We start from the raw sequence: 26,985 nt of genomic DNA, 5'->3' as shown, positions 1-26,985 counted from the left end.
AGTAAATTGTCTGAGGGTCTGACAGCTAATAAGTGATCAAGTCGGGGCTCATGGCTCGAATTCCCAGTGCCCATTCAACTACATTTCAGTGGACTTAAAATAAATATCAGTGTTTTGAAAATGGTATATCACCATCTAATGTAAGATGTTATAAACCATTGTCATCGTTGTCCTCATTTCTCCCTGGGGGACTTTGCAATAAAGTGAAAAGTGGAACAGATCTACCTCACTGAATATTGAAGAAAGAATAATGGCTCTCCCCAAACTGTTCATGTCCTAACCCATCCCCAATCTGTGATTATGTAACCTTTCATAGCAAAGGGAACTTTCTGATGTGATTAAGTCATCAATGTTGAGGTGGGAGGTTATCCTGGGTTATCCCATGAGCCCAGGATAGTCACAAGAGTTCTTACAAGAGGAAAGCAGGAAGGCTGGGGACATGCCTCACTGTAGAGTGCTTGCTAGCAGGTGCAAAGCCCTGGGTTCTATTCCCAGTACAGATAGAAAGAGAGAAGCAGGAACACCAGAGTCAGAGAAAATGTGAGGACAGGAGCAGAGATCAGAGAGTCAGAGGGAGATTTGAGGGTGGATACCATTCTGCTGGCTTCAAAGGTGGAAAGGCTACAAGCCAAGGAATACAAGCAGCCACTAAAAATTGGAAAAAGCTAAGAAACCTTCTCCTCTAGAGCCTCCAGAAGAAGCATGGCCCTGCTGACATCTTGATTTCAGAAATTTTGACCTCCAGAGCTGTAAGAGAATAAAGCTGTGTTGCTTTGAACCACTATGTTTGTGGTCATTTGTTATAGCAGCAATAAGAGCCTAATACACTGAAAACTCTGGACATCCATCACCATGACACTATGAAGAGTAAAGAGTGGTGATGGATTGAAGGCATGGCTCAGGCAGTAGAGTACCTGTTTTGCAAGCTCTAAGCAAGAACCCAGCCCTGAGCTCAAATCTCAGTCCCACCAAAAAAAGAATCATGGGTTGGCAGAATGGCTCCATGAAGCACTGAATTCAAACCCCAGTACTGCCAAAAAAAAAAAAAAAGTGATGATATACCGTTTTCAAAACACTTAGGATTCATTTATGTCCACTGAAATGTAGTTGAATGAACACTGGGGCCTTGAGTCAAGAGCTCTGACTTTATCATTTATTGGTTGTATGACCTTCAGACAATTTATTCAGCCTCTGGAGGCTCACTCTAACCCTCACCCAAAAGGCACGCAAACACACACACACAATCACAAATTGTGCAGCTTATCAGTTCCCCAAACCCCAAGCCTTACCTAAACCTTTATCTAGACCTTAAGTCTCTCGACTCTTGTGGATGTACCCTACCCCCTTCTTCCAGGGCTGCCCAAGACTCTTAAAGACCTCCTTCCAGTGGCTCTAGTTCACTTACCAGTGGAGCTGTTCCCTGTATTAAACTCTTAAGAGAAGTTACCCTGCTTTCCCTAAGCCAAGCGCAGAGGTTATTCTACAGGGGGCACTTCTATGTTGGAGGTAAAGAACATTTCACCCCAACCTGGAAAATACATGACTCCCTTAAAAATAAATACACAAGTAAATGTGGACTTCTTCCAAGGAAGCTTTATATAAAAGTAAACCACCCTGTAGCTTTCTGAATTGACTATTTGGAGACTCCCCAGAAAGAAAAAGAGCCTTTCTGACCTCCTTTGGAATGGCACTCCCTGCCTTTGGGAAACTTCAGGACTTCAAGAATAGCAGGACTCTATCTCATGGCCGCTCGTGGACTTAAGAGGGAAGGGAGAAGCAATCATGTGGGATATTCTGGATGCACCAGCCATCGCAGACGCCCACAGACGTGATCAAGACAGCTGACAACACCCCAAGGATGTTTCCTAGAACCCCATTTGGAGGCTCCAGTGACAATGTAGTCATTCATTCACAGGGTGAATGACCTGTAAACCATGGACCTCAGCAATGTGTCCACCGGCCTCTTTCCAGTGCCTGATTTCCATGATCCAGTATGGTTATGCTGATTGCTGTTAGTAAAGGCAGAAAGAGCTCGCTGGAAGCCCTGGCCATGCCTAGCCTGAGATCTGATTATATACTTCTCCCCTGAGCAGGGGTCGTGGATCTACTGCATTATGTAGTTTAATAAATGAATTTATAAACTGCCGGAGCACAGGATGCTTCAGTTAATTACTCATTGGAGAATTAACATTTAAACTCCTCTCACGTCCTGAGTGGATGATCAACTTACAATCAGGGAGGTAGAGAACTGAGGAGGACCATGCACATAGTATTCCCAGAGTCAGGGCGAGCGTGGGGAAATTTAAGGAGACTCAGTTAAAGGAAAAGAATGCTTGTGAAGGCTCTGGAAGGGAGACTGTTGAGTAGGGGTGCAAGGTGGTTAGCAGAAGCATATTGTCTTGTTAGAGTTTTGTGGAGACCTGAGTGTCCTCTGTAAGAAGATTAAAGACCCTGTAGACACAATATCAAAGGTAAAAACCATGAAGGATAAAATTGATAGACATGATCATATAAAATTTTTTATATTACATAGGTCAAAAAATTAAATTAAAATATAAACCACAACTAGCAGAAATAATTGCAACATGTAAGTTGATGCCCTTAATATACAAAGACCTTTTTTTCTTCTCCTTTGTTTTTTTTGTTGTTGTTGTTATTGTTATTTCGTGTCTTTTATTAAGCCATGCACAATTACTTGTCTTCTGGTTTGTTAAAGCAGTAAGTCAGACAATACTTGCCATAATAATGTCTGTCAAAGTGGCCATAAAAATCCAGCACCACATTCATCTGAAGGGCACTCACAACAAAGCCAACTAATTTTTCTATTTTCATCTACCTTACAGTATTTCACAACAGCCAACTTGACCTTTTCTCTCTTTGTTTATTCTTCTTGGGAGTGGTTAAGACTTCTCCCTTTTCTTGGCACCACCATGAATTCTCAACACTAGCTGAAAGTTGAATGTTGTCCTCTGACAAAGTATATCCATCTTCCAGTTCCTTAGCAGCTAAGGCCAGTCTTCACTAATCAAGAGGAATTCCTTCTTTATTCCTTCTTGGATCTTGGCCTTGACAAGAGGAATTTATTAAAAACAACTATTAGGAATTTATTAAAAGAACAATTAGAGAGAATTGTTTCTAGATTAGACGGAAGACCTGAGAACCAGGCTCAGGAGAAGTCAGAAATCAGGATGCTGAATAAGTACGTGCTAGCTGGGCAGTTAGGGAGAGCAAACCACCTCTTCAATGTGCCTTCCAACCATTGCATTCTTGTACAGATAGCTCAAAATTGAAAGTTTGAAGGAAAGATGCCCAAATTATCAAAGGACATCTACCCAACACCCATTCTCATTCTCCCACCTTCCCATCTGAACATAGACGTCCATGTATCCACAGGCCTTCCACTCCTTATTTAGAGAAAGTGAATCCTTCTAGGGTGGACCCTGACTTAGGCCTATTGGCCGGTTCCACTGCCTTGACCTCAACCATTGGTTCATGAATGAATAGACCAGCTGGGCTGAGCCAATCAGGTAATAACTGGAAATCCGGGAAACTGTCTTTCTGAATCTATCCCCCTAGACATGGATCACAACGCATTATAGCTCTGGGAGTTGTTGACCAACTTAAAATGTAGCTGGCACTATGGAAAGCTAAGGAGAGATGCAAAACGAGGGTCAAACACTCAATCGAACCTGAAGCCAGAGTGAATGCTAGGCAAGCCAAATGATAACTATACACTAATTAAAGAGGAGGGGGATTCAGACAGCTTGGGTTTTAACTGGGTTATGTAAGTGAGCTTAGCCTCCCTGAAGCTCACTCTTCTAGCATCTAAAATGAGGACAACAGTGCTTCCTCCTGAGGCACTAGAGGATGAGATGAGGTGTACATAGGTATAAAACCCTGGCTCTGAGACTAGCTCATGGTAACTGCTAGTCTGCATGACTTCTGTGTACCAAACCTAACGGCAACATACGTCAGACGCCTCTCACACGCCACTTCAGAGTCCTGGCCTCACCTGACTTAGTCCACGCAAACCAGTTCCCCCAACTCCAAATTCCAGCCTATATGGTCTTTCTTTTTTGTTTTCTCTATAAAGCATTTTATAGATTTTATGATTTTTATAGATTTTCTGTATATGCATGCGTGATTCAGAATGCAGGTGCAGTCACCTCCCACAGGTCAAATGTTTGAACAGTAGGGGTGAGAGACTGTGGATAGCTACTTCTCCCATTAAAGATCCCAATACGTGTTTCACAGGGTACAGGGCTTTTGACAGGTCAACCAGTTGTCTCCCAGCAGTCAACTCAAATAAGTATTTGTCTTTTGGGTCTTTCCTTCCTGCTTCATGACCCTGTCCTTCACCCAGCTTCCTCCCGGGCTCTGCTTTCTGGCAAAGGCACACTGAGCTCAGACTATCTCTGGGTGGCACATTTTTATGGTTGTTTTTAATTTTTCTTCCTAACCCTTACCTCCGTTTTCTAATTATTCTTGCAGCAAATACATCTCATTATTTTTAAGTCTTTTCCCCCAAGCTTATAATCACGTCTTCAAGGCTAATTGACCTCTGTTGTGAAAGTGACATGAAATGAGATTAGGAAATAGGTGTGAGAATGTGACATTAGCCAAGATGCAGTTCTCCCTGGAAATGAGGGCAGAAAATAGGAGGGGAGGATTGTTCTTCCTGGAGGGAGGGTGTTCTCCAGCCTGGCTCCCTGAGCTGGGAATGAGGTGCAGGACCCCTTCTGTTCCAGGCCTTCTGTTTCAGCATAGGTGCTAACTGGTTGCCAGGCCCAGGTAGAGGGGGGCAGTTGAAGGCAGGAGAAGTGACAAACTAGGTGTGAGGGCCCCTCTCAGAGCTGGAGAGAGCCTTTTGCCTGTGGCTGAGACACACTTGGAAAATACACTGAGGACCACATGGGGTCTAAACCAGGACCAGCGGAGGGGGGTTGGGGGGTGGGGCGGGCCATGATTAAAAAAGCAGAGGCTCTGCTGTAGAGTGCAAAGGGAAAACCCACTGACTGTGTGTCACTTAGTGAACTTGGCCTTGCTGTTCTGCTGTCTGCCTGCTATAGAGGACTGAAGCACCAAGATACCGGGTTCTGGCACCTCCGCACACCTACCCCCATGTCAGGGTGACAAAGAGAAGCCCACCCCCTTGACCAGGACTGGGAGAAGGTTCAGGCAGCACAGACTCAATGGGTGCCCCAGAACTTGGTAACAAGACCACCCTCTGAAACAAGCAGGTAAAATCTCATAAAAAAGCACAACGTGATACAAGAAGCCACCTGAGCCCTGCTCCCTCAATACAACTGACGTGAATAATTTCACTTTTAATTCTTGCTAAGAGTGTGTGTGTGTGTGTGTGTGTGTGTGTAATTTAAAACAGCACATAAAATTTGCCACCTTAACCATTTTTTGGCAGTACTGGGATTTGAACTCAGGGCCTCACACTTATTAGGCAGGTGCTCTATCACCTGAGCCACACTCCCAGCCCTTTTTTATTTTAGTTTTTTTTTAGGCAAGTTCTTGTGTTTTTGTTCAGGGCTGGCCTCAGACCACTATCCTCTTACCTATAGCCTCCCACATAGCAGGGACCACAGGGGTGTACCACCACACTTGGCTAATTGGTTGAGAAAGGGTCTTACTAACTTTTTGCCTAGGCAGGCCTCAAACTGCTATCCTCCCAAACTCTGCCTCCTGACTCTCTGGGATTCATAGACATGAGTCACTGCACCCTGCCCTCATCTTAACCATTTTTTTTCAGGTTTATTTGTTTTTATTCACTCTTTTTGTTTATCATTTTTACATTTACTTACATGTGTATACATTGTTTGGGTCACCTTCCCCCCTTCTCCGTCCCTCGCATTCCTTGCTTCCAGGCAGAACCAGTTCCACCCTCTTGTTGATTTTGTTGAAAGAAAACATAAGAGATATAAGAAAGGCATAGCATTTTTGTTAGTTTGAGATGAAGATAGCTATACAGAGAGATTCCTAGCATTGCTTCCATGCACATGTTCATTTCTACCAGACCTCTTCACTACTTCCTGGTCCCCTTCCCATAGTCATCTTAACCATTTTTAAGCAAACGGCACAACAGTGTTAATTAAATGCACATTGTTGTACAACAGATCTCTAGAACTTCTTCATTTTGCAACACTGCATCTCTGCACCCAATAAACAACAACTCCCCTTTTCCCTCTCTCCTGTGCCCTGACAACCACCATTCTACCTTCCATTTCTAAGGGTTGACTACTTCAGAGTCCTCATGTAAATAGAATCCTGCAGTATTTGTCTTTCTATGACTGGCTTATTTCACTTAGTGCAATCTCCTCCAGGGTCATCCACACTGTAGCCTGTGGCAGGAGTTCCTTCTTTTTTAAGGCTGAATAAAGGGTTGGAGGTGTGGCTCAAGCAGTTGACCACCTGCCTTACAATGTGAAGCCCTGAGTTCAAATTCCAGTATTACAAAAAAAATTAAGACTGAAAAATATTCCATTATTATTATTATGTGTATTCCAATATACATATACTAGACAACTTTTCTGTGCTACTTTACTCTTTTTTTTTTTTCAGTCTCTTTTTTTTTTTTTTTTTCATTTTTCTTTTATTATTCATATGTGCATACAAGGCTTGGTTCATTTCTCCCCCCTGCCCCCACCCCCTCCCTTACCACCCACTCCACCCCCTCCCGCTCCCCCCCTCAATACCCAGCAGAAACTATTTTGCCCTTATCTCTAATTTTGTTGTAGAGAGAGTATAAGCAATAATAGGAAGGAACAAGGGGTTTTGCTGGTTGAGATAAGGATAGCTATACAGGGCATTGACTCACATTGATTTCCTGTGTGTGGGTGTTACCTTCTAGGTTAATTCTTTTTGATCTAACCTTTTCTCTAGTTCCTGGTCCCCTTTTCCTACTGGCCTCAGTTGCTTTAAGGTATCTGCTTTAGTTTCTCTGCGTTAAGGGCAACAAATGCTAGCTAGTTTTTTAGGTGTCTTACCTATCCTCACCCCTCCCTTGTGTGCTCTCGCTTTTATCATGTGCTCATAGTCCAATCCCCTTGTTGTGTTTGCCCTTGATCTAATGTCCACATATGAGGGAGAACATACGATTTTTGGTCTTTTGAGCCAGGCTAACCTCACTCAGAATGATGTTCTCCAATTCCATCCATTTACCAGCGAATGATAACATTTCGTTCTTCTTCATGGCTGCATAAAATTCCATTGTGTATAGATACCACATTTTCTTAATCCATTCGTCAGTGCTGGGACATCTTGGCTGTTTCCATAACTTGGCTATTGTGAATAGTGCCGCAATAAACATGGATGTGCAGGTGCCTCTGGAGTAACAGTCTTTTGGGTATATCCCCAAGAGTGGTATTGCTGGATCAAATGGTAGATCGATGTCCATCTTTTTAAGTAGCCTCCAAATTTTTTTCCAGAGTGGTTGTACTAGTCTACATTCCCACCAACAGTGTAAAAGGGTTCCTTTTTCCCCGCATCCTCGCCAACACCTGTTGTTGGTGGTGTTGCTGATGATGGCTATTCTAACAGGGGTGAGGTGGAATCTTAGTGTGGTTTTAATTTGCATTTCCTTTATTGCTAGAGATGGTGAGCATTTTTTCATGTGTTTTCTGGCCATTTGAATTTCTTCTTTTGAGAAAGTTCTGTTTAGTTCACATGCCCATTTCTTTATTGGTTCATTAGTTTGGGGAGAATTTAGTTTTTTAAGTTCCCTGTATATTCTGGTTATCAGTCCTTTGTCTGATGTATAATTGGCAAATATTTTCTCCCACTCTGTGGGTGTTCTCTTCAGTTTAGAGACCATTTCTTTTGATGAACAGAAGCTTTTTAGTTTTATGAGGTCCCATTTATCTATGCTATCTCTTAGTTGCTGTGCTGCTGGGGTTTCATTGAGAAAGTTTTTACCTATACCTACTAACTCCAGAGTATTTCCTACTCTTTCTTGTATCAACTTAAGAGTTTGGGGTCTGATATTAAGATCCTTGATCCATTTTGAGTTAATCGCTACTTTACTCTTGAACAGTGCAAAAGAATGGACTTGCAGAAGTACAACTAGGGCGGGTGGAGTGGCTCAAGTGGTACAGCACCTGTCTAGCAAGCATGAGGCCCAGTACCACCAAAAAAGACAAAAAATACAACTGTTCATTCAGTGCTTGCTACAAAGAAAGAGATAGATGTTTCCTCTGGCTACTGCAGATATCGGAGCTGTGGCTCATTCATTTGTCCTTGATTTAGTTACAACCAAGCACATACTGAAGTTTACCATGTCCCACTGTTCTGAATGCATAAGAGAAGACAGACAGACAGAGTCACTGCCTTTGCAGTGCTTCCAGCCTTGAAGGGCCAGGCACACACCAGTAAGCCCAGGAGGCCCAGCCAAATTCCACAATGACAAGAACCCTGGGAAGGCAGGCAGCACCAGGAAAGGCAGCAGCGGGGCTTAGAAAAGTGTGTGGGAGGGGGGTCCTGGGCAATGAGAAGGGGCAAGCACTGGAAGGGGAACAACCATGTGTACAAAAGTCCCCAAGAGCCCCAAGAACAAGGCCTTCGTGACGAGGTAGGGAGGACACAGAACCGCCTGCAAAGCATCTGTGGCAAAAGGACTTGAATGTTACCAGATCACTGGGTCCGCTCCCCACCTTGGCCACATCGTTCCTTGTGGCAGGGTGACGGTGCTCTCCGATTTATTCTGGAGTGTTCAGCGACATCCTTGTCCTCTATTCATTACATGCCAGTAGCCCCCACCCAGTTGTGACAACCAAAAACGTCTCGAGATACTGGCAAATGAGATGATGAGGATTTCAGGAGCATTTGGACCAGAGTTCAGGCTCTTTCTCTGTATTTTTATCATCCAAGGCTCTCTCCCTTTGTCAACATTGTCCTGAATCTGGTTTTGCTCAATGTATCAACATGGCTGCAGCAGTTCCCAACTTCACATCCACTTACACAATCAGAAAAGCAGTTTATCTTCCCCCAACTACTAAGCAAAAGCTTGACCTCACTCTTTCCTATCCCAATCACTGTTGTAGGGGAAAACGCTGCACTAATTAGCATGAGTTCATGTGAGATGTCTATCCCTGAATCAATACATACATTTAAAAATATTGAATGCTGGCCAGGTGCCGGTGTCTCCCACCTATAAATCCTAGCTACTCAGAAGGCAGAGATTAAAAGGATAACAGTTTGAAGCCAGCCCCAGACAAATAGTTCACGAGATCCTATCTCGAAAAAAAAAAAAAAACACATCACAAAAAAGGGCTGGTGGAGAGGCTCAAGTAGTAGAGCGCCTGCCTAGCAAGCCTGAGGCTCTGACTTCAAACCTCAGTACCACCAAAAAACAAATAAATAAATAAATACTGAATGTTGGGCTGGGAGCATAGCTCAATGGTAGAGCATTCCCCAGAATGCACACGGCCCTAAATGTGTGTGTGTATACATAGTATATATATGTATATATAATATTAGAAAAAGAATGCCTACTATTCCATCCAGCTATGTATCTTTCCAATAAACTCTCTTTCCTGCTGCAGGAGGATTCTGTTACTAGGAACCAACAAAAAAAGGTCTTTCTTAAGACAGGCCATATCTGCAGCATTTTGAGAAGCCTCGAAACCACTCCTGGTCCAATCAGTATGCTGAGTAGTCTAAACGGTCTCTTTTGATGTCTCCCCCAGTCCCTTTAATTGTCCTTACAAATGCATCAGCCCCTTCCTCAGATGAAAATGCCACCAGCTTTTTGCCCACTCATAGGTCACAGATAATCCACAGATCACCACAAATCCAAGCACAATCTCAGGTCCAGAATAAAGATCACCATCAGTACAATATCTGAGACACATTTTAGGCTTAAAAGTTACTTACCCTTTATCTGAAATTCAGACTTAACTGAGTATCCTATTGTAACTGGAGTTTTAGGGCAGAGGCCCATCTCCAGGGGTTCCACACATCAGGTTGGGCCACTCACCCCAAAACACCAATAAAGAGGTAAGTAGTGGTGAAGGCAGAAAAAAGAGGTTTGTAATTCTTGTTGTAACTCATTATACATGGAAATGTCATAACGAGACTGCTTGTGTAGCTATCTCAAACAAACAGAAATATCTTTTTTCAAAAACAAAAGGCAAAGAAAAAATAAAAACAAAAACAAAGGGCAGGAAGGTAAAACATCTTGGTTGGGGGAGAAGAGGAGTGAGTATGGTGTAAATATTATGTACTCGTGTCAAAAGAAGGGGGGTAAAGGAGAATAATAGGGGGGTGAATTTAACTAAGATATATTGTAAGAACTTTTGTAAAAAGTCACAATGTACCCCAGTACAATAATATGATGATAATTTTTTTAATAGAGAGAAAATAGATAAATATGTTATTCATCAGTCTGTCCTTCCTGAAACTCAAGATGATTGCAGGAGAGAGACTCAGAGCAAAGGAGACCTATGCAAGATGGAGGCAGAGATGCCAAGCTTTTTCCTGCCTTTTTTTTTTTCTTGGTGAGACTGAGGTTTGAACTCAGGGCTTTGCACTTGTAAAGCAGGCACTCTACTGCTTGAGCCACACCTCCAATCCATTTTGCTCTGCTTATTTTAGAGATGGGGTTTCAAGAACTATTTGCTCCAGGCTGGCCTTGAACTGCAATCCTCCCAATCTCAGCCTCTCAAGTAGCTAGAATTACAGGTGTGAGCCACCAGCACCCATCTTAACCCACTTTTAGAGTCAGTCTAGAGTCAATGTTTTTTTTTAGCAAAAGCAGTTTCTAAGTACCTGTCATGCTGTATTTTATCTGACTGCCCAATCTTAGGAGTGATTGAATGACCTCACATAGTAGCTGGCTTCCCCCAGAGCAAGTGACCCAAGAGAGAGCAAGATGTCTTTCCCACCTCATGCCAGACCTCCTGCATCTTTACCTTTCCATTAGAACAAGTCACTAAGTCCACTTCACACTTGAGCAGAAGGGAATGAAGCATGACCTCTTAAAGGAAATGTTAAAGAATTTACAAATGATACCATATGGTACTCCCCTCTGTCTGGCCCTCAAGACATCCCATGTCCTACACACTGAGGGTGTGGGGCTGGCCTGGGGCCCATCCACACGCAGTAGCTCTCTTTGACTCTGAAAAGCAGCCAGGCAGCCTGAGAACCTCCTTAGCCTAGGTCTGCCCCCATGGAAAGTGCTTTCCCAAGCTCCCCTAAGAGTCTCAAGCTCAGCTGAGAAGCCCTGCCACACTCCCTGGAAAGGGACATCAGAGCCCAGAGCTCAGCAACGGCTGTCTCCAAAGACCTCTTCACCAGGCCCTGTTCTCTTTCCACTGAGGCTCAGGAGCAGGTGCCCAGAGATTCTCAAAGAATCTCCAAAAGCAGATTGTCTGAGCTACCATTACTACTGTACCTCAGTGGCAGAGTGCTCACCTGGCATTCAGGAGGGCCTGGGTTCAATCCCCAGCACAGCAAAACAACAACAACAGCAACAAAGCACAATAGTCTTCCCCTCACCTTGCCAGGAAAGTGTCTTAACTGTCTCTCCTAACTTCTTCCACACTTGTCTGCAACAGGACTTAGTGCAGAACACAGCACCTCAACAAGCGGGGAAGGGGACGGAACACCCACAAATCATGATAATGGTGGATGTTCACTATGTACAAAACTTGATTCCAGCTGTGTTGTTCCATTAGTTGTTTTGTTTTGAGACAGGGGCTGCTAAGCAGCACAGGATAGCCTGGGACTCATGACCCTTTGCCGTGCTGAGATTACAGGCACGTGACACCATACCCAGCTTGATGTTCATTTTTAGGGGGGGAGGCAATACTGGGGTTTGAACTCAGGGTCTCACACTTGCCAGGCAAGTGCTCTACCTCTTGTGTTGAGTATTTTTGAGATAAGGTCTCAAGAACCATTTTTCTCTGACTGGCTTCGAACCTCAATCCTGAGTAGCTAGAATTATAAAGAGAGCTACTGGCCCCTGGTTTTTTTGTTGTTGTTTTTTTAATTCTATTTTAACACTAAAAAAGTTTGGAGTTTTTTAAATTTTCAATTGCATTTTTTTCTTTTATTGTAGAAATCATTAATAGTACAAGGGAATTACATTGTACTTTGAAAAAGTTCACCTATTCCTTTACATTCTCTTAACTTCTCCCTCCTTCCTTCCTTTTTCAAACAGTATTTGGTGGGTTTCATTATGTCATCTTCAGATAGCAAGATAGATAGCAAGACAGATAACAAGATAGATAGATAAATAGATAGACAGACAGAAAGATGGTAGATAGATAATATACTTCAAACCTCTGTACCCCAATTTCCTCTCCTTTTCCCCCTTCCAGCTCTCACTGATACCCCCATCTGACAATCCCCCTTCTACACTCGTGCCCCGTGATCATCATTACCATCATTTTAAATCTAGATTCTCCATGTGAGCACAAACATTGAATATTTGGCTTTTTGAGCTTGGCTTATTTCATTCCATATGATGACCTTTCCAGTTCCACCCATTTTCCTGCAAACAATGTAACGTCAGTCTTCTTCATGGCTGAATATACATGCCACATTTTCTTTGTTCATTCATCAATTGTTGAGCACCTCAGCTTTTTCCACAATTTGGCTGTTGTGAAGAGAGCTGCAAGAAACATGGTGTGCAGGTATCTGTCTTACATATTGGTTTACACTCCTTTGGATATATGCATAAGAGTGGGCTGTCCAGGTCGTAAGGAAGTTCTATTTTTAGTTTTCTGAGAAAAGCCTCCATATTGATTTCCATAGTGGTTGCACCAGTTCACAACAGTGTATGAGGAGTTCCCCATCCCCCTTACACACGTATCATTGCCAGTTTTTTAAAACTAGAAGTGTTTTTTTATTTGTTTTTATGATACTGGGCCTTGAACTCTGGGCCTTCACCTTGAGCCATTCTACCAGCCCTTTTTTCTGATGGGTTTTTTCAAGATAGGGTCTCGCAAACTATTTGCCCAGGTTGGCTGGCTTCAAACTGCGATCCTCCTGACCTCTGCCTCCTGAGTACCTAGGACTACAGGCGTGAGCCATCAGCACTTGGCAAAGCTAGAAGTTGTAAATGAAACCGTGATTGATTTCCAAGTGTGACAGAAAACTTTCTAAGCTAAAGGTAATAGTGGGGAAACACAGAAAAAAAGCTACTAGCTTTAACATCTCTTTTTAACTAACATTAATTAATATTTTTTGTTTTTTTAGCTGCTCTACTGAACCTCAGAAGAATCCTCTCCAAGGATCAGAGGCAGTAAAGACCACAAAAAAATGAGCCAGCATGACAGACATGGTCACATGGCAGCCCAAGAAACATCTTCCTTTAAGAGTCCACAAGTCACTTTGAACTGATCATAACTAAACTCTATAGTGACACTGTTTTGTTTTGGTTTTTGTCCTATAGAAATCACATTTCTAGGACTGGTGGAATGGCTCAAGTGGCAGAGTGCATGTCTACCAAGCATGAGGCCCTGAGTTCAAACCCCAGTGCCGCAAAAAAAGAAAAGAAAAGAAATCATATATCTAACCAGGTACAGGTGACTCACACCTGTAATCCTAGCTGCACAGGAGGCGAGATCAGGAGGATCATGGTTTGAAGCCAGAGCAGGCAAATAGTTCTCAAGACCCTATCTCAAAAAAAAAAAAAAACTCATCGCAAAAAAGGGCTGGTGGAGTGACTCAAGGTTCTGAGTTCAAACCCCACTACCCCCCCCCCAAAAAAATCATTTCTAATTGCCATAGCCTAAGAGCAGACTCTCTTTAGGTCATTAATTTCAAAAAAGTGATTTGAGCCCTGACTCTGCCCAGCACTGTTCTAGGCTCCTGGGCACCTGGGCAAACCAGATCATACTCCACACACACATGTATTTTAAAAGTTGCAAACAAAAATCAGCACACTTTTTCCTATTCTGAGACAGCACTTTGTAATATAAGCTCAGACTTTTGCAAGCCAGAACTGGTTTTGCTGAATTCTGTTTTCACCATTGACCTGTGGTTCTCAGCCGTGGCTGCATTTTGGACTGTTATAGAAAGCTTTAAAGTGCTGATTCTTGGCTCCCAACCCCAGGGATTGATGTCATTTGTCTAGGCTGAAGCCTTTAACCTCTCAAATAATGCTAAGGAACAGCCTGATCGAGAACCACTGAAAAGGGTAGATAAAAGAAACTACCACTAGATGTCGTTGTCCCCAAAGGTTTGAAGAGAAATAGCCCTCAAATAATCAATGGATAAATTTCCAGTCTTAATTTTGCCAGATTTTAGATTCAAGAGAAAGCTTGGGTTTTGTACTATCAATGTATTCTAATTAAAAAATGATACAAAAAAGAAAGGTCAAGCAAATTAGGCAATGGAAAAGCCTGGGGGTTTGATCTTTGGAAAAGGTGTGGGCCTTACAAGATAGGAGAGTAAGTTTTGGGGCACTATGGTCTCTTTCTTCCCTGGAGCCCTCCCTTTTCACCACTTTGTTCTTTGGTTTAATTAAACATAGAAAAGTAAATAAACACACACAAAAAAAAAAAAACGTGGAAAGGTAAGATGTTGAATCCACATGCATTAGAGCAGATGAGCAGACTAGGTCCTGAAACCTGTCAAATTCTTCATGTATTTAACTTTAAGAATTTGAGCTGGGCACCAGGTGGCTCACGCCTTTAATCCTAGCTACTTAGGAAGCAGAAATTAGTAAAATCCTGGTTCGAAACCAGGCCAGGGAAATGTTATTCATGAGACCCTATCTTGGAAAAAAAAAACTAATCACAAGAAAAGGATTGGTGGAGTGGCTCAAGTGGTAAGAGTGCCTGCCTAGCAGCATGAGGCTCTGAGTTCAAACCCCAGTGCCACCAAAAACAGAGAGAGAGAGAGAGAATGTGAAACATGTAATCATAGGTTACATAGTTTTATGTCCCATTGGATTTTTTTTTCCCCATGTTTTAAAGCATATTTTAAGGTAGTCCTTTTGGGAAGAAATCAAGTATTACCTAAAATTATTGGCAAAGTAAAATGCATTTTACTTAACTAGAAGTTTTTAGAATGTTGACAAGTAATTGAAAAAAGGGTGCTAGGTAAATATGTAGGCAGAGATAATTTATTTCAATAAATCTTTCAAAAGCTTTATCTTTAAATGCTGGTTGTAAATTTCTGTGATTTAAAAAAAAACTTGTTTTGTTTTGCTGACAGCATAGTTAGTTTTTATTGTCAAACATAACGATAATAAAAAGTAAACTCTTCTAAAAAGTATATTTAAATAAGGAAGGAAGGAAGGGAGAGAGAGAAAGGAAAGAGAGACAGAAAGAAAGGAAAGGAAAATATTCCCCAGTTTCTCCTTGGCCAGGATGAATCAAGTACATCAAACCCAAGTATATTCATTTGCTGAGGTGCCATCATAAACAAGCAGACTGACTGGTGCTGGCAGCTGACACCTGTAATCCTAGCTACTCAGAAGGCAGAGATCAGGAGAATTGAGGTTTGAAGCCCACCCAGACAAAATAGTTCAAGAGACCCTATCTCAAAAATAAAAACCAGCACAATAAAGGGCTGGTGGAGTGGCTCAAGCAGTAAAGAGTCCGCCTAGAAAATGCAAGGCACTGAGTTCAAACCCCAGTACTTCCAAAAATAATAATAAAAATAAATAACCAGATTGGGTAACTTAAAACAACAGAAATCTGTTTTCTGACAAGGCTGGAGGCTGGAAGTCCAAGATCAAGGTATTGGTAGGGTTCGTTTATCTGGAGAACTTTGTCCTTGTTTTGCAGGTGGCCACCTCTGGCTGTGTGTGTCTGTGTCCTAACGCCCTGTTGGTATAAGGACACCAGTTATATTGGATTAGGGGCCACCCTCACCTCATTCTGACTGAATCGCCTCTTTAAAGGTACTAGCTCCAAATACAGTTACATTAGAGGCTAGGGTTTCAACACAGGACTTGGTGCAGGTATGCAATTCAGGAATTAAGACCAAGAAATCAGGGCCAGGCTCATACCTGTAATCACAGCTGCCTGAGAATCAGATTGGGACAGAATACAATTCAAGGCCAGCCGCCCAGGCAACAAGTGAGCAAAACCACATCTCAGCAAATAAACTAGGAAAGGTGGTGCAGGTCTGTAATCCCCACTACAAGGGCAGTAGAGATAGGAGGATTGAGGTCAGAGGCCAGCCTGAGCAAAAATACTATCTGAAAAGGTAACTAGCAAGGCACTGGTGGCTCACACCTATAATCCTAGCCACTTAGGAGGCAGAGAGCAGGATTGAGGTTCGAAGCCAACCCAGGCAAATACTTTGTGAGACCCTATCTTAAAATAAATAAATAAATAAATCACAAAAAAAAAAAGACAGAGAGAAATCAGAGTATTTTATGATGGCAAAGATAGTTTGTTGTTTGTTTATTTGAGACAAGTTCTTGCTATGTAGACCAGGTTGGCCTGGAACTTCCAGTCCTCCTGCTTCAGCCTCTGGAGTGCTGGGATTACAGTTATGTACTACCGTTATTTTTAAAATGCAAATGATGTATCTTCATGGAAGAAAAGTAAGAAAGTGCAATATGAAAAAGTACTTAAAATCATCCAAAACTCCACTACCAAGTAATAGACTGTTTTCACCAAAATTTTTCCTCACTGTCTATATAAGTGTGTACTCAAAAAAGGAACTCTGTGTCAATGGTAATGCAGTGAAAACTTGAGAGATTTGAAATCATTTCATGTATTTACTTGGATAAAAGTTACACAGACACACAATCAAAATTTCAAACCATGGTGAGAATATAAACAAAAAGGAAAACTCCCCCTCCTTTCTGTCTCACTCCCAAACTCCCAACTCTTCACTCTAAGACAAAACATAAAAGGAATTTAGACTGTCCCAGAATGCCGGGAATACTGGATAACGCCAGAGGACACTGAGTCCATCCTATGACCAGGTCGCTGTACAAAAGCCATGTACTGAGAGCTGACAATGTAAAGATTGCCAAGAAATAGAAATCGGTCCCTTTTTCTATCTGCTGCTGTTACAGCTGCCTGTCAGGGCCCCTGAGAATCTGAATGTTTCTTAGTGTGATTTTGAGGGAATTTATTTTTTTGTTTGGTTGGTTTTTTGTGGTAGTAGGGTTTGAGTTCAAGGACTCTGGTTTGCTAGGCAAGTGCACTACCTCTTAGAACCACTCCTCCAGCCTGACTCCTGGTGGCAAGCTGGCACACAGTCTGTCTGGTGACAGCACTCCTATCTGTTGACCACTACCTAAAAGGAGCCTCTAGAACGGCCTCCCTCCAAGACAATAGTCACTAAATGCACAGATGTTTACATTTAAAGTAATGTTTAAAATTCAGCAAAACAGGAAGTCCTTGTCATGTTCTAGGGCCACCACAACTCCTGGGGTCTACAGCTGTCCAGAGGCCAGGAACTGTGAGGCCAGCCATCTTGTCACAGTGCCTAGAGACCCAGCCTCCAGGGATGCCTGTCAAAGCTCCCCCAGCGCCAAGGAATCTTGGCGTCCTTGCTGGGAGTCTGAGCAGTGAATACAACCAACTGGCAAGAAAGGAGCACTAAGAGGAAGATACCCCATTCCATCCTTCAAGTTCCCAGCCCCGTTTCCCCTCCCCACACTGATCCATTGTAAGGGCCCAATCTACAACACACTAGGAACCCTCTTTAAGGCAGGACTGAGAAAGTCCCAGTCACAGCTCAGAGCTGGAGTCACAAGTCCAGACCAGCACTGAACATACCTGGCCATTGGCAAAAGGAAAGACTGCCTCCCTCCAGGTACCAACATCCACCTGGACGAGCCACTGCCAGGAAGAATTCCAGCTCTATCAGAAAAGTCACTCTGACCCTTTCCATAAGGGATTTGTTCAGATGAGCCAGAGGCCATCACACACCAAAAACAAACCAAAATAGCTTCAGGATACCCCGAGGAAAAGAGAAATTCCCGCAAGCTGCTTCTGGCAGGAATGTACCTAAATTGCCACCCAAAAAAATCCCGTGACAGTTTCAAAAACATCAACAAAGCAATCTGACTTGAACTTCAAGCTGCCACATGTTATAATGAGCACATGGAGAAACCAAATACCTTTCAGAAACTCTAAAACAAGCCTGATAGTATCTCCTCCAGGCAACACACACAGCCGAGCATTTTCATGGCAGATGAAACAATCCCTGTGGAAAATTTCTCTGAGTTTTTGTCCACATTTTAGTCCAAGCCAAGCAAGTTTTATAGAAGCTGAGAAATCACAGCAGCAAATTTTTACCCTTTCCTCTCCTTCTTCCCATTTTTCATTCCCACTCTGCTTACTGCCCTCCCACCCCGGCCAAGTAAGCTACACTAAAAGGCAGCCGTGTGGGCATCTTGTGAAGTCAGAATTCACTAACTACAAGAATCCAAGACTGTCTGGGCCAAGGAGAAAAGGGATTAAGTATAATTACCCTGAGCAGCATCCCAGGGGCCCTAAGAGGGCCTCCACCCAGCAGGTGGAGAATGAAGAAGTTAAACCAGATCTGAGAGCTGGGGCCTGGCTGCCTCCCTCCTCAAGGGGCAGCCTGTGAGCCCAGGTCCCAGTACAGAGCCATAGGCAGGCTGCTGCCCAAGAAAAGGGAGAAAACCCATCAAGGTTGGGGATGCTTTATGCTGGTGAAATTCTATCAACCAACTCCAACAATCGTGGTTAGCCACGATCCAGCATGTCTCTGGCCCTTTCAGGACAAAAGTCTGTCCTAAGCCACTCACTTATCTAATGGTTTCTAGTCTTGGAGGGCCCCCAATTACAAAACCAACAGCTGAGACAGGGAAAATCATCAGGTTTATCCCACAAATCGCAAGGAAATGGGAAACAGGCTGTACAGAGGCCTGGGGACCAGAAGGAGTTCAAAGGAAAACATAAGAAAAAGATAAGGAAGCTGGAGCACCCAGAGGTGTCATTTTGGTTGGATCTCTAAGACCACAAAAGCTACCAAGTTCTGATCAAGTCCAAGATCAGGTCCGATTAACGGGGAGCACACAGTAGTTCTCAAGGCTTTATTTAACCAGAGTACTGGCTCAGGTCATAGGGAACAGACCCCAGTGGGCCTGTCTGTCTGTTTGTCTGACAGGCCAGTTCTTGACCTGAGCAACCCTTGCCAGGGAGGCTGAACAGAGGCCATTGGGTGAATATGGTTCACAGATACAACCATGTTTGCCTGGTGCAGTTGTTGCTCTAGGTGCAGATTTTAAAAGCTGAAATAATTGCCAACATTTGAAGATTTCACCTTTTAAAAATAATCCCCACTTTGGACTAAGATGGCAGACTAGAAGTTTCCTCTGTGCAACTCTGTGAATGAGAAGAGTCAGGATAACAAAGGAGAGACTATTCAAGAAGAGAAAGCGAGGAAGAGCATTTGGGAATCAGGAGACAGGTGACAGGACAGCTGAGAAGCACTAAGAAACAGACAACCCCAGCTCCAACCCCAGCCCCCAGGGGGAGGGGACCAGAAGCCACAACTACAAAGGAAGCCACGCAGCCCGAGTGACAACACTGTCAGTTCTAGCTGCAGGACAAATCCATGGTTCTCGCAAACCTGAAATCCAGTGTGTGCATTTGGTGTGACATTGACTCCTCCTGCATGGCAGGCCAATATTAGAGAAGAAATCTTCGTATCTGAGAGAAAACTTAAAAAAAAAAAAATTATGTCACTCCACATATCTGGAAGAGCTACAGCCAGGTAGGTGCTTGAGAGGGAGTATTGTTAGGTCTACTCCAGGGACCTAAAAACAAGGAACAGTCGTAAATCAGAAAGCCTAGGCATACCCTGTCACAGCATTTGGGTCAGAGACAGTCACAGGAGGCAGCATGGAAAAGAGGAGGGTCAGATGCAGACCTACTGAGAAGTTTAAGCAGCAGGAGCTCTGGCTGTGGAAGGTGTGGTAAGTGGGTAGCCCACCTTCTGTGGCAAAGGTGTGAATGTCATCCTGTCTGTATTACTACTGGATTTCTGCAGTCTCTGGGAGGTGGTTTACTGCTGGTTGGGCTCTGATGGACTGGCAGAGTGCCCAGTTGCATCAGGTCCACTCCAATACAGAAGTCAGTGCTCTTTTTGCTTTCCCCACTCTCTGATGCACTCAGGGGACACACACATTGGCTTGGATGTTTGTCACCCCTGGGTACACTAACTGGGGGTAGAGGGGAACTCTGGAGAATGTTGGAATCTGCCCAGCCCCTAGGCCACAAGCACCTCCTGGTACACAAAGAAGAGAAGCTTCTAGTTTTTGTGGGGTTTTTGGTTTTTTGGTTGTTTTGGTTTTTTAGTGGGACTGGGGTTTGAACTCAGGGCTTTGTGCTTGCAAAACAGGCACCACACTTCAGTCCATTTTGCTCTGGTTATTTTGGAGATGGGGGTCTTGAAACTTATCAGCCCAGGCTATCCTCAAACCATGATTCTCGAGATCTCAGCCTCCCAAGTACCTAGGATTACAGATGAGAGCCACCACTGCCCAGTCAACAACACATTCTTTTAATGATTATTTGGTCATTAAAGAAATCAGAGGGAAATATAAAATAAATTTTTAAAAACTCTTAAAATCAAGTGACAATGAAAACACAACCTTACCAGAACCTTTGGGATATAGCAAAGGCAGTTCTAAGAGGGCAGTTTATAGCTATGAGTGCCTACATTAAAAAATCAAAGAGCTCTCATAGTAAATAACCTAATGAGGTCTGGCTGTATGGCTCAAGTGATAAAGTATAGGCAGAGCAAGCACCAGGCCCTAAATTCAAACCCTAGTACTTCCACTCCTGAAATAATAATAACCTAATGGTGCACCTTGAGGTCTTAGAAAAACACTAAGATGCCAAACCCCAAATTAGTAGATGGAAAGAAACAATATTAGGGTGAAAATTAATGAAATGGGAACTAAAAGAACAATACAAAGCAGCAATAAAACAGAGTTGGTTCTTTGACAAGATAAACAAGACTGACAAACCCTTAACCAAACTAACCAAAAGCAGGAGAGTTAAGACCCAAAATAATAAAATTAGCAATGAAAAAGGGGACACAACAACAGATATCACAGAAATCCAGAGGATCATTAGGAAATCTTTTGAAAACATATTCCAATAGATTGGAAAATCTGGATAGACACACATGACCTACCAAAATTGAATCAAGAAGATACACACAACCTAAATATATCTATAATGAGCAATGAAATTAAGGCAGTAACAGAGTCTCCCAACAAAGGAAAGCCCAGGACCAGACAGATTCACTGCTGAATTCTACCAGACTTTTAAAGAACTAACACCAATACTTCTGAAACTACCCCATAAAATGGAAAGAGAAAGAATGCTTCCAAACTCATTCTATGAAGCCAGTTACCCTGATACCAAAACCAGATAAGGATACCACAAAAAAGAAAACCATAGACCAATTTATTTGATGAACATAGATGCAGAAATTCTCAACAAAATATTCGCAAACCAAATGCAACAGTACATTAAAAAGATAATACACCATGACCATGTTGGTTTATTCCATGGAAGCAAAGATGATTCAACATACACAGATCTATAAACTTAAGACAGCACATAAATAGAATCAAGGACATTTCAATAGGTGCAGAAAAAAACCTGTGAGGAAATTCAATATCACTTCATGATAAAAGCCCTAAGGAATCTAGGAGCAGAAAGAGCATACATTAATATGATCACAGCTACCCACAGCCAGCATGCCTGTAACCGTAGCTACTCAGGAGGCAGAAGCCAGGAGGATCAGCTAGAAGCCAGCCCCAGGCAAATAGTTTGAGAGACCCTATCTCAAAAAACCTTTCACAAAAAAGGGCTGGCAGAGTGGCTCAAGTGGTAGAGTGCCTGTCTAGCAAGTGTGAGGCCCTAAATTCAGACTCCAGTGCTTAAAAAAGAAAAAAAAAAAAAAAAGAAGCTATATATGACAAACCTATAGTCAACATTATCCTGAATGGGGAAAAACTGAAAGCATTTTCTCTAAAATCAGGAACGAAACAAAGGTGTCCACTCTTACCACTTTTATTCAATATAGTGCTTGAATTCTTAGCCATAGCAATGAAGCAAGAGAAAGAAAGAATAGAGATACAAATAGGAAAGGAAAAAGTCAAATTATCTCTATTTGTAGGGGCTGGAGGAGTGGCTCAAGCAGTAAGGGCACCTGTCTAACAAGCATGAGGCCCTGAGTTCGAACCCCATTGCCACCAAAAAAAAAAAAAAATGGCTTTTAAGCTGAGGTAGAGATTAGGAAGATCGCAGTTCAAAGCCACCCAGGCAAATAGTTTGTGAGACGCTATCTCAAAAGCGCCCATCATAGAAAGGGCTGGCTCAAGATTCAAGCCCCAGGACCAGAAAAAAAAAAATAAAATAAAACAAATTATCTCTATTTGCAGATGATATGATTCTATACTTAACTTTTATTTGAAATAGAAAAAAAAATCCTAAAATTCTAAAATTCATATGGAAGCACAAAAGACCATAAATAGCCAAAGCAATCTTGAGCAAAATGAATATGCTGGAGGGACTAGCCAGTAATTTTAGCTTCTCACTGCCTCAGGCAGTGATTGGGAGGATCACCTGAGGTAAATAGTCAGCTAACTCAAAAATATCCAACACAAAAAGGGACTGGTGGAGTGGCTCAAGTAGTTGAACACATGCCTAGCAAGCATGAGGCTCTGAGTTCAAGTCCCAGTACCACCAAAAAAAAAAAAGTATGCTGGAAGCATCATAATAACTGACTTCAAACTGCGCTACAGAGCCATAGTGATAAAAACAGCAGGGCAATGATACAAAACAGACACAAAGGTGGGATAGAATAGAGAATCCAGAAGTAAATCCACACAACTGCAACCAAAACATGTTGGAGAAAAGACAGCCTCTATACCGAATGGTGCTGGGAAACCGAATATTCACATGTAGAGACTGGAACTAGATCACAATCTCTCACCTGAAACTAAAAATAGAAGAAAACATAGGGAAACACTTAGGCAATGACTAATAGGGCTGCGATAGCTAAGCAACAAAAGCAAGAATTAACAATGTGAGTGGAGTAGCTCAAGAGGTAGAGTGCCTGCCTAGGAAGCGTGAGACCCTGAGTTCAAACCCCAGTACCGCAAAAAAAGTTAACAAATGTGATTGTACCAGGTTAAAAGACTTCTGCAGAGCAAAGGTAACAATTACCAGGGTGAAAAGACAACTTATAGAATGAGAGAAGCCAGCCAGGAAGATCAGGAAAATCAGGAAGATCACAGTTCAAAGACGGCCTGGGAAAATAGTTTGCAAGACCCTATCTCGAAAATACCCATCACAAAAAAGAGCTGGCAGAGTGGTTCAAGGTGTAGACCCTGAGTTCAAACCCCAGTACCAATAATAATAATAATCCAATCCATAAATGGGCAAATGAACTAAACAGACACTTCTCAAAAGAAGTACAATGATCAATAAATACATGAAGAAAGGTTCGGCATTTTTAAGCCATCAGGGAAATGCAAATCAAAATGGCACTGATTCAATTGGTAGACCACCTGCCCAGCAAACACAAAGCCCTGAATTCAAACCCCAGTACTACCAAAAAAAAGATATATCATCAAGAAAACAAATAGCAACCAATGCTGGCAAGGCATGGATGTGGGGATACAGGAACACCCTTTTACATTGCTGGTCAGACTATAAGTTAGCCAGCCACTAGGAAAATCAGTATGAAGATTCCCCAAAAAATTAAAAATAGAACCACCATACGACCCTGCTTCTACCATTGCTCTGGAGGGAATCAGAGTCAGTATATATAGAGATACCTGTACACTGTATTTATTGCAGCACGATTTACAATCGTCAAGCTGTGGAGTCAGCCAAGGTGCCCGTCAACAGAAGACTGGATAAAGAGAATGTGATGTATACACACAGTGGAGTATTATTCAGTGACAAAGACAAATGATACCATGATGTTTGCAGGAGAATTAATGAAACCAGATATCATCACGTCAAGTAAAAACAAGCCCGACTCAGAAAGACAAATATTCCTTTTTTTTTTTACCTCATATGTGGAATCTAAATTAAAAAGGGGGTGGTGGTAGCTGAGGGCATGGCTCAAGTGGTAGAGTGCCTGCCTAGCAAGCTCAAGGCCCTGAGTTCAAATCCTACTACCGCCAAAAAAAAAGAAGATATGAAAGTAGAAAAAGGACTATTTGGAAAGAGGAATGAAACCTGTTATTTTATACAATCAATATATGTTATTAATTTTTTTAATCCAGATCATTGCTTCTCTTGAGTAAACAGCTTGCTGGCTCCATTGGGTTCAGTTTTTGACCACAGCTGGGCATGTGCTCTTCATAGTCCCCTGCAGTCTCCCTGATGCTAAAGGGGCTGCCACAGACCATCCATCTCAGCTGTGGCCATGACTTCACTGTGGATGATCTCCCTGGTACCATCAGCACAACAGACTGTGAATGTGCCCTAGTGCATGTGTGTAGACCAGAGACACAAAGAGGCCAGGATGTCCCAATGTCCCCCTGACTAAAGGACACAGACTTCTGGGGATCTCAAAGGGGCTTTCAGGAGTGTTTTCACCTAAGGAGCCTGGATGACTGCCAGGAAGAGGTTGCAGAGTTGGTGTCAGTAGCAAACGTCAGCCTTGGTTGTGTTGGAAACGAAGCTCAGCAGCAGAAAGCTTACCCAGCATGTGCAAGTCCAGCACACCCCCCCAAAAAAAAAACCAAAAAACAAATCAGCCTTGGTTGAGGTGAGCAGGCCCACACCGTGTCCCTCGGGTCAGGAAGAGCCCCATACAGACCTAAAGAAGATCAAGTTGGCACCTCTGCTGACCAGACTGCAAACTCGGCTCACCAGGCTGCAGGGGAACAGCTTCCTCAGAGAGGCAGAGGCTGCTGCAGAGGAAGTGACCAGACTCAGAGGTGTAGGAGCCCCAGGGGCCCTGGAGTCACCCTCATGGGATGGGATAATTTCCACCTAAAGCCCTGACTTCCTCAATCAGGGACTCTGAGAAGTAGTGAATGGAGCCATGAAAGGGGGGGCTGGGGAGAGGTCACAGGGTATTTAAACTGCTTTTATGACCAGCTGGCCTCACGCCTCTTTTTCAGGAAGGAACGTAGTCCTTATGTATCCTAAGGTTTGGGTTGATGTCTGTACTGCATGCCAGCCAATGACATTATTAATGCCTCCTGGGACACTTCTCACAGTCTCATCAAGGCCTAGAGCAGGACAGGCTTTAGCATCCTGGTGGACAGCTCTTCTTTCAACATGACACCAAAGCTCGGGAGGTCAGGAAACCCACCTGCAGGTCACAGCTAGTTTCTGGCACAGCCCTGACTTCTGCCAGCCATTCACACTACCCCGTGCTAAGATGCCATGGAAAGGAAATGGAGCAGTGTGGGAGGCGATTTTAAATTCTTTCTCAACTGAGCCCAGATTTCTTTTAAGGGCAACCTTTTTTCCTGGAATTCAAGCTATCCAGAACCCTTCCAAATGAGCTTCCTGGAAGACTTGGCGGCCCAGTCATGGCTGAGATCCAAGTTAGGGAACAAAATGTCCTTCCAGAGGAAATCTGGGCCCAGGTACCAGTAGGAAAGTCAGAGCTCATGTGATTTTGGAGACTGAGAAGCCCCATCATAGGTTGTCTCAGGCTGGGGACCCTGAGATGCCTGTAGCATGGCTTAGTCCAAGTCCAAAGACCTGCCAATATGGGGTACCACTGGTGTAAGTCCTAGAGTCAAAGGCTGGAGAGTCTGGAGTTTTTTGCAGGATGGGGTTTGAACTCAGGGCTTATACCTTGAGCAACTCCACTAGCTCTTTTTTATGATGTTTTTTGCCATTTTTTTTTTTGCCTGATATTTTTCTTTATAGTGTTGGGTGAGGGTACATTGTGGCATTTACAAAGATTCTTACAATGTATCAACTATACTTTTTTTTTTTTTTTTTTGAGATAGGGTCTCACAAGCTATTTGCCTGGGCTGGCTTCAAACCTCAATCCTCCTGATCTCTGCCTCCTGAGTAGCTAGGATTACAGGTGTGAGGCACTGGCACCTGGCTAAGAGAACCTTGCATTCTGATGTTCAAGAGGCAAGAGAAAAAGTGTATCCCAGCTAGGCACCTATGGCTTGCTCCTGTAATCCTAGCTACTCAGGAGGTAGAGACTAGAAGAATCACAGTTCAAAGCCAGCCCCAGGCAAATAGCTTGCCTGAGACTATTTCTCAAAAAAAAAAAAAAAAAATCCACCATAAAAAAAAAAAGGGCTGGTGGAGTGGCTGAAGTTGTAGGCCCTGAGTTCAAGCCCCAGTACTGCAAAAAGAAAAAGTGTATCCCAGCTCTAAGAGAGATGGACACCAAATCTCCTTCTCTCTGTTTTTTGTTTGTTTGTAGTACTGGGGTTTGAACTCAGGGCCTCACACTTGCTAGGCAGGCACTCTACCACTTGAGCCACTCCACCAACCCTTTCCTCTGTTTTGTAATATCCAGGCTTCTAGACAATTGGATGATATCTGCTTATTTTGAAGGCAGATCTTACTCACTTACTACCCTGAGACTCACAGGGAAGGCTTCCTGGGAAACACCCTCAGACATACCCAAAACCAATGTTTTACTAGTTCTCTAAGTGTTCCTTAATCCAGTCATAGTGACACCTAAAACCAACCATCAAAGTCCGTAAAGAGGCAGTAGCATTCAACATCAGATTTCGTTCAGAAAGAAAACCACTTTCTAACTTCTTTCTAACTTCCAAAGTTTCTCTTTTAATACCAAGATCAAAACTTGAGATCTTAACCCAGAATCTCACTGTAAGCCAGAGGTAAAGAGGATCCAGATTTAATGTTGGTATGTGGTATTTTGTTTTGCTTTTTACATTTTTTGAGGCAGGGTTTCACTCTGTTGCCCAAGCTGACTCAAGATTCTCCTGCCTCAGCCTCCTGAGTGCTGAGATTACAGACATGTACCACCTCACCCAATAGGGATGTTGGGGGTTTTTGAGACTTGAGAACAAGACTAAGTCTTGTCTTAATGTGTAAGAAG

Source organism: Castor canadensis, chromosome 12, assembly GCF_047511655.1.
Source record: "Castor canadensis chromosome 12, mCasCan1.hap1v2, whole genome shotgun sequence".
Taxonomy (NCBI): domain Eukaryota; kingdom Metazoa; phylum Chordata; class Mammalia; order Rodentia; family Castoridae; genus Castor; species Castor canadensis.
Note: the sequence above shows the minus strand (reverse complement) of the source record.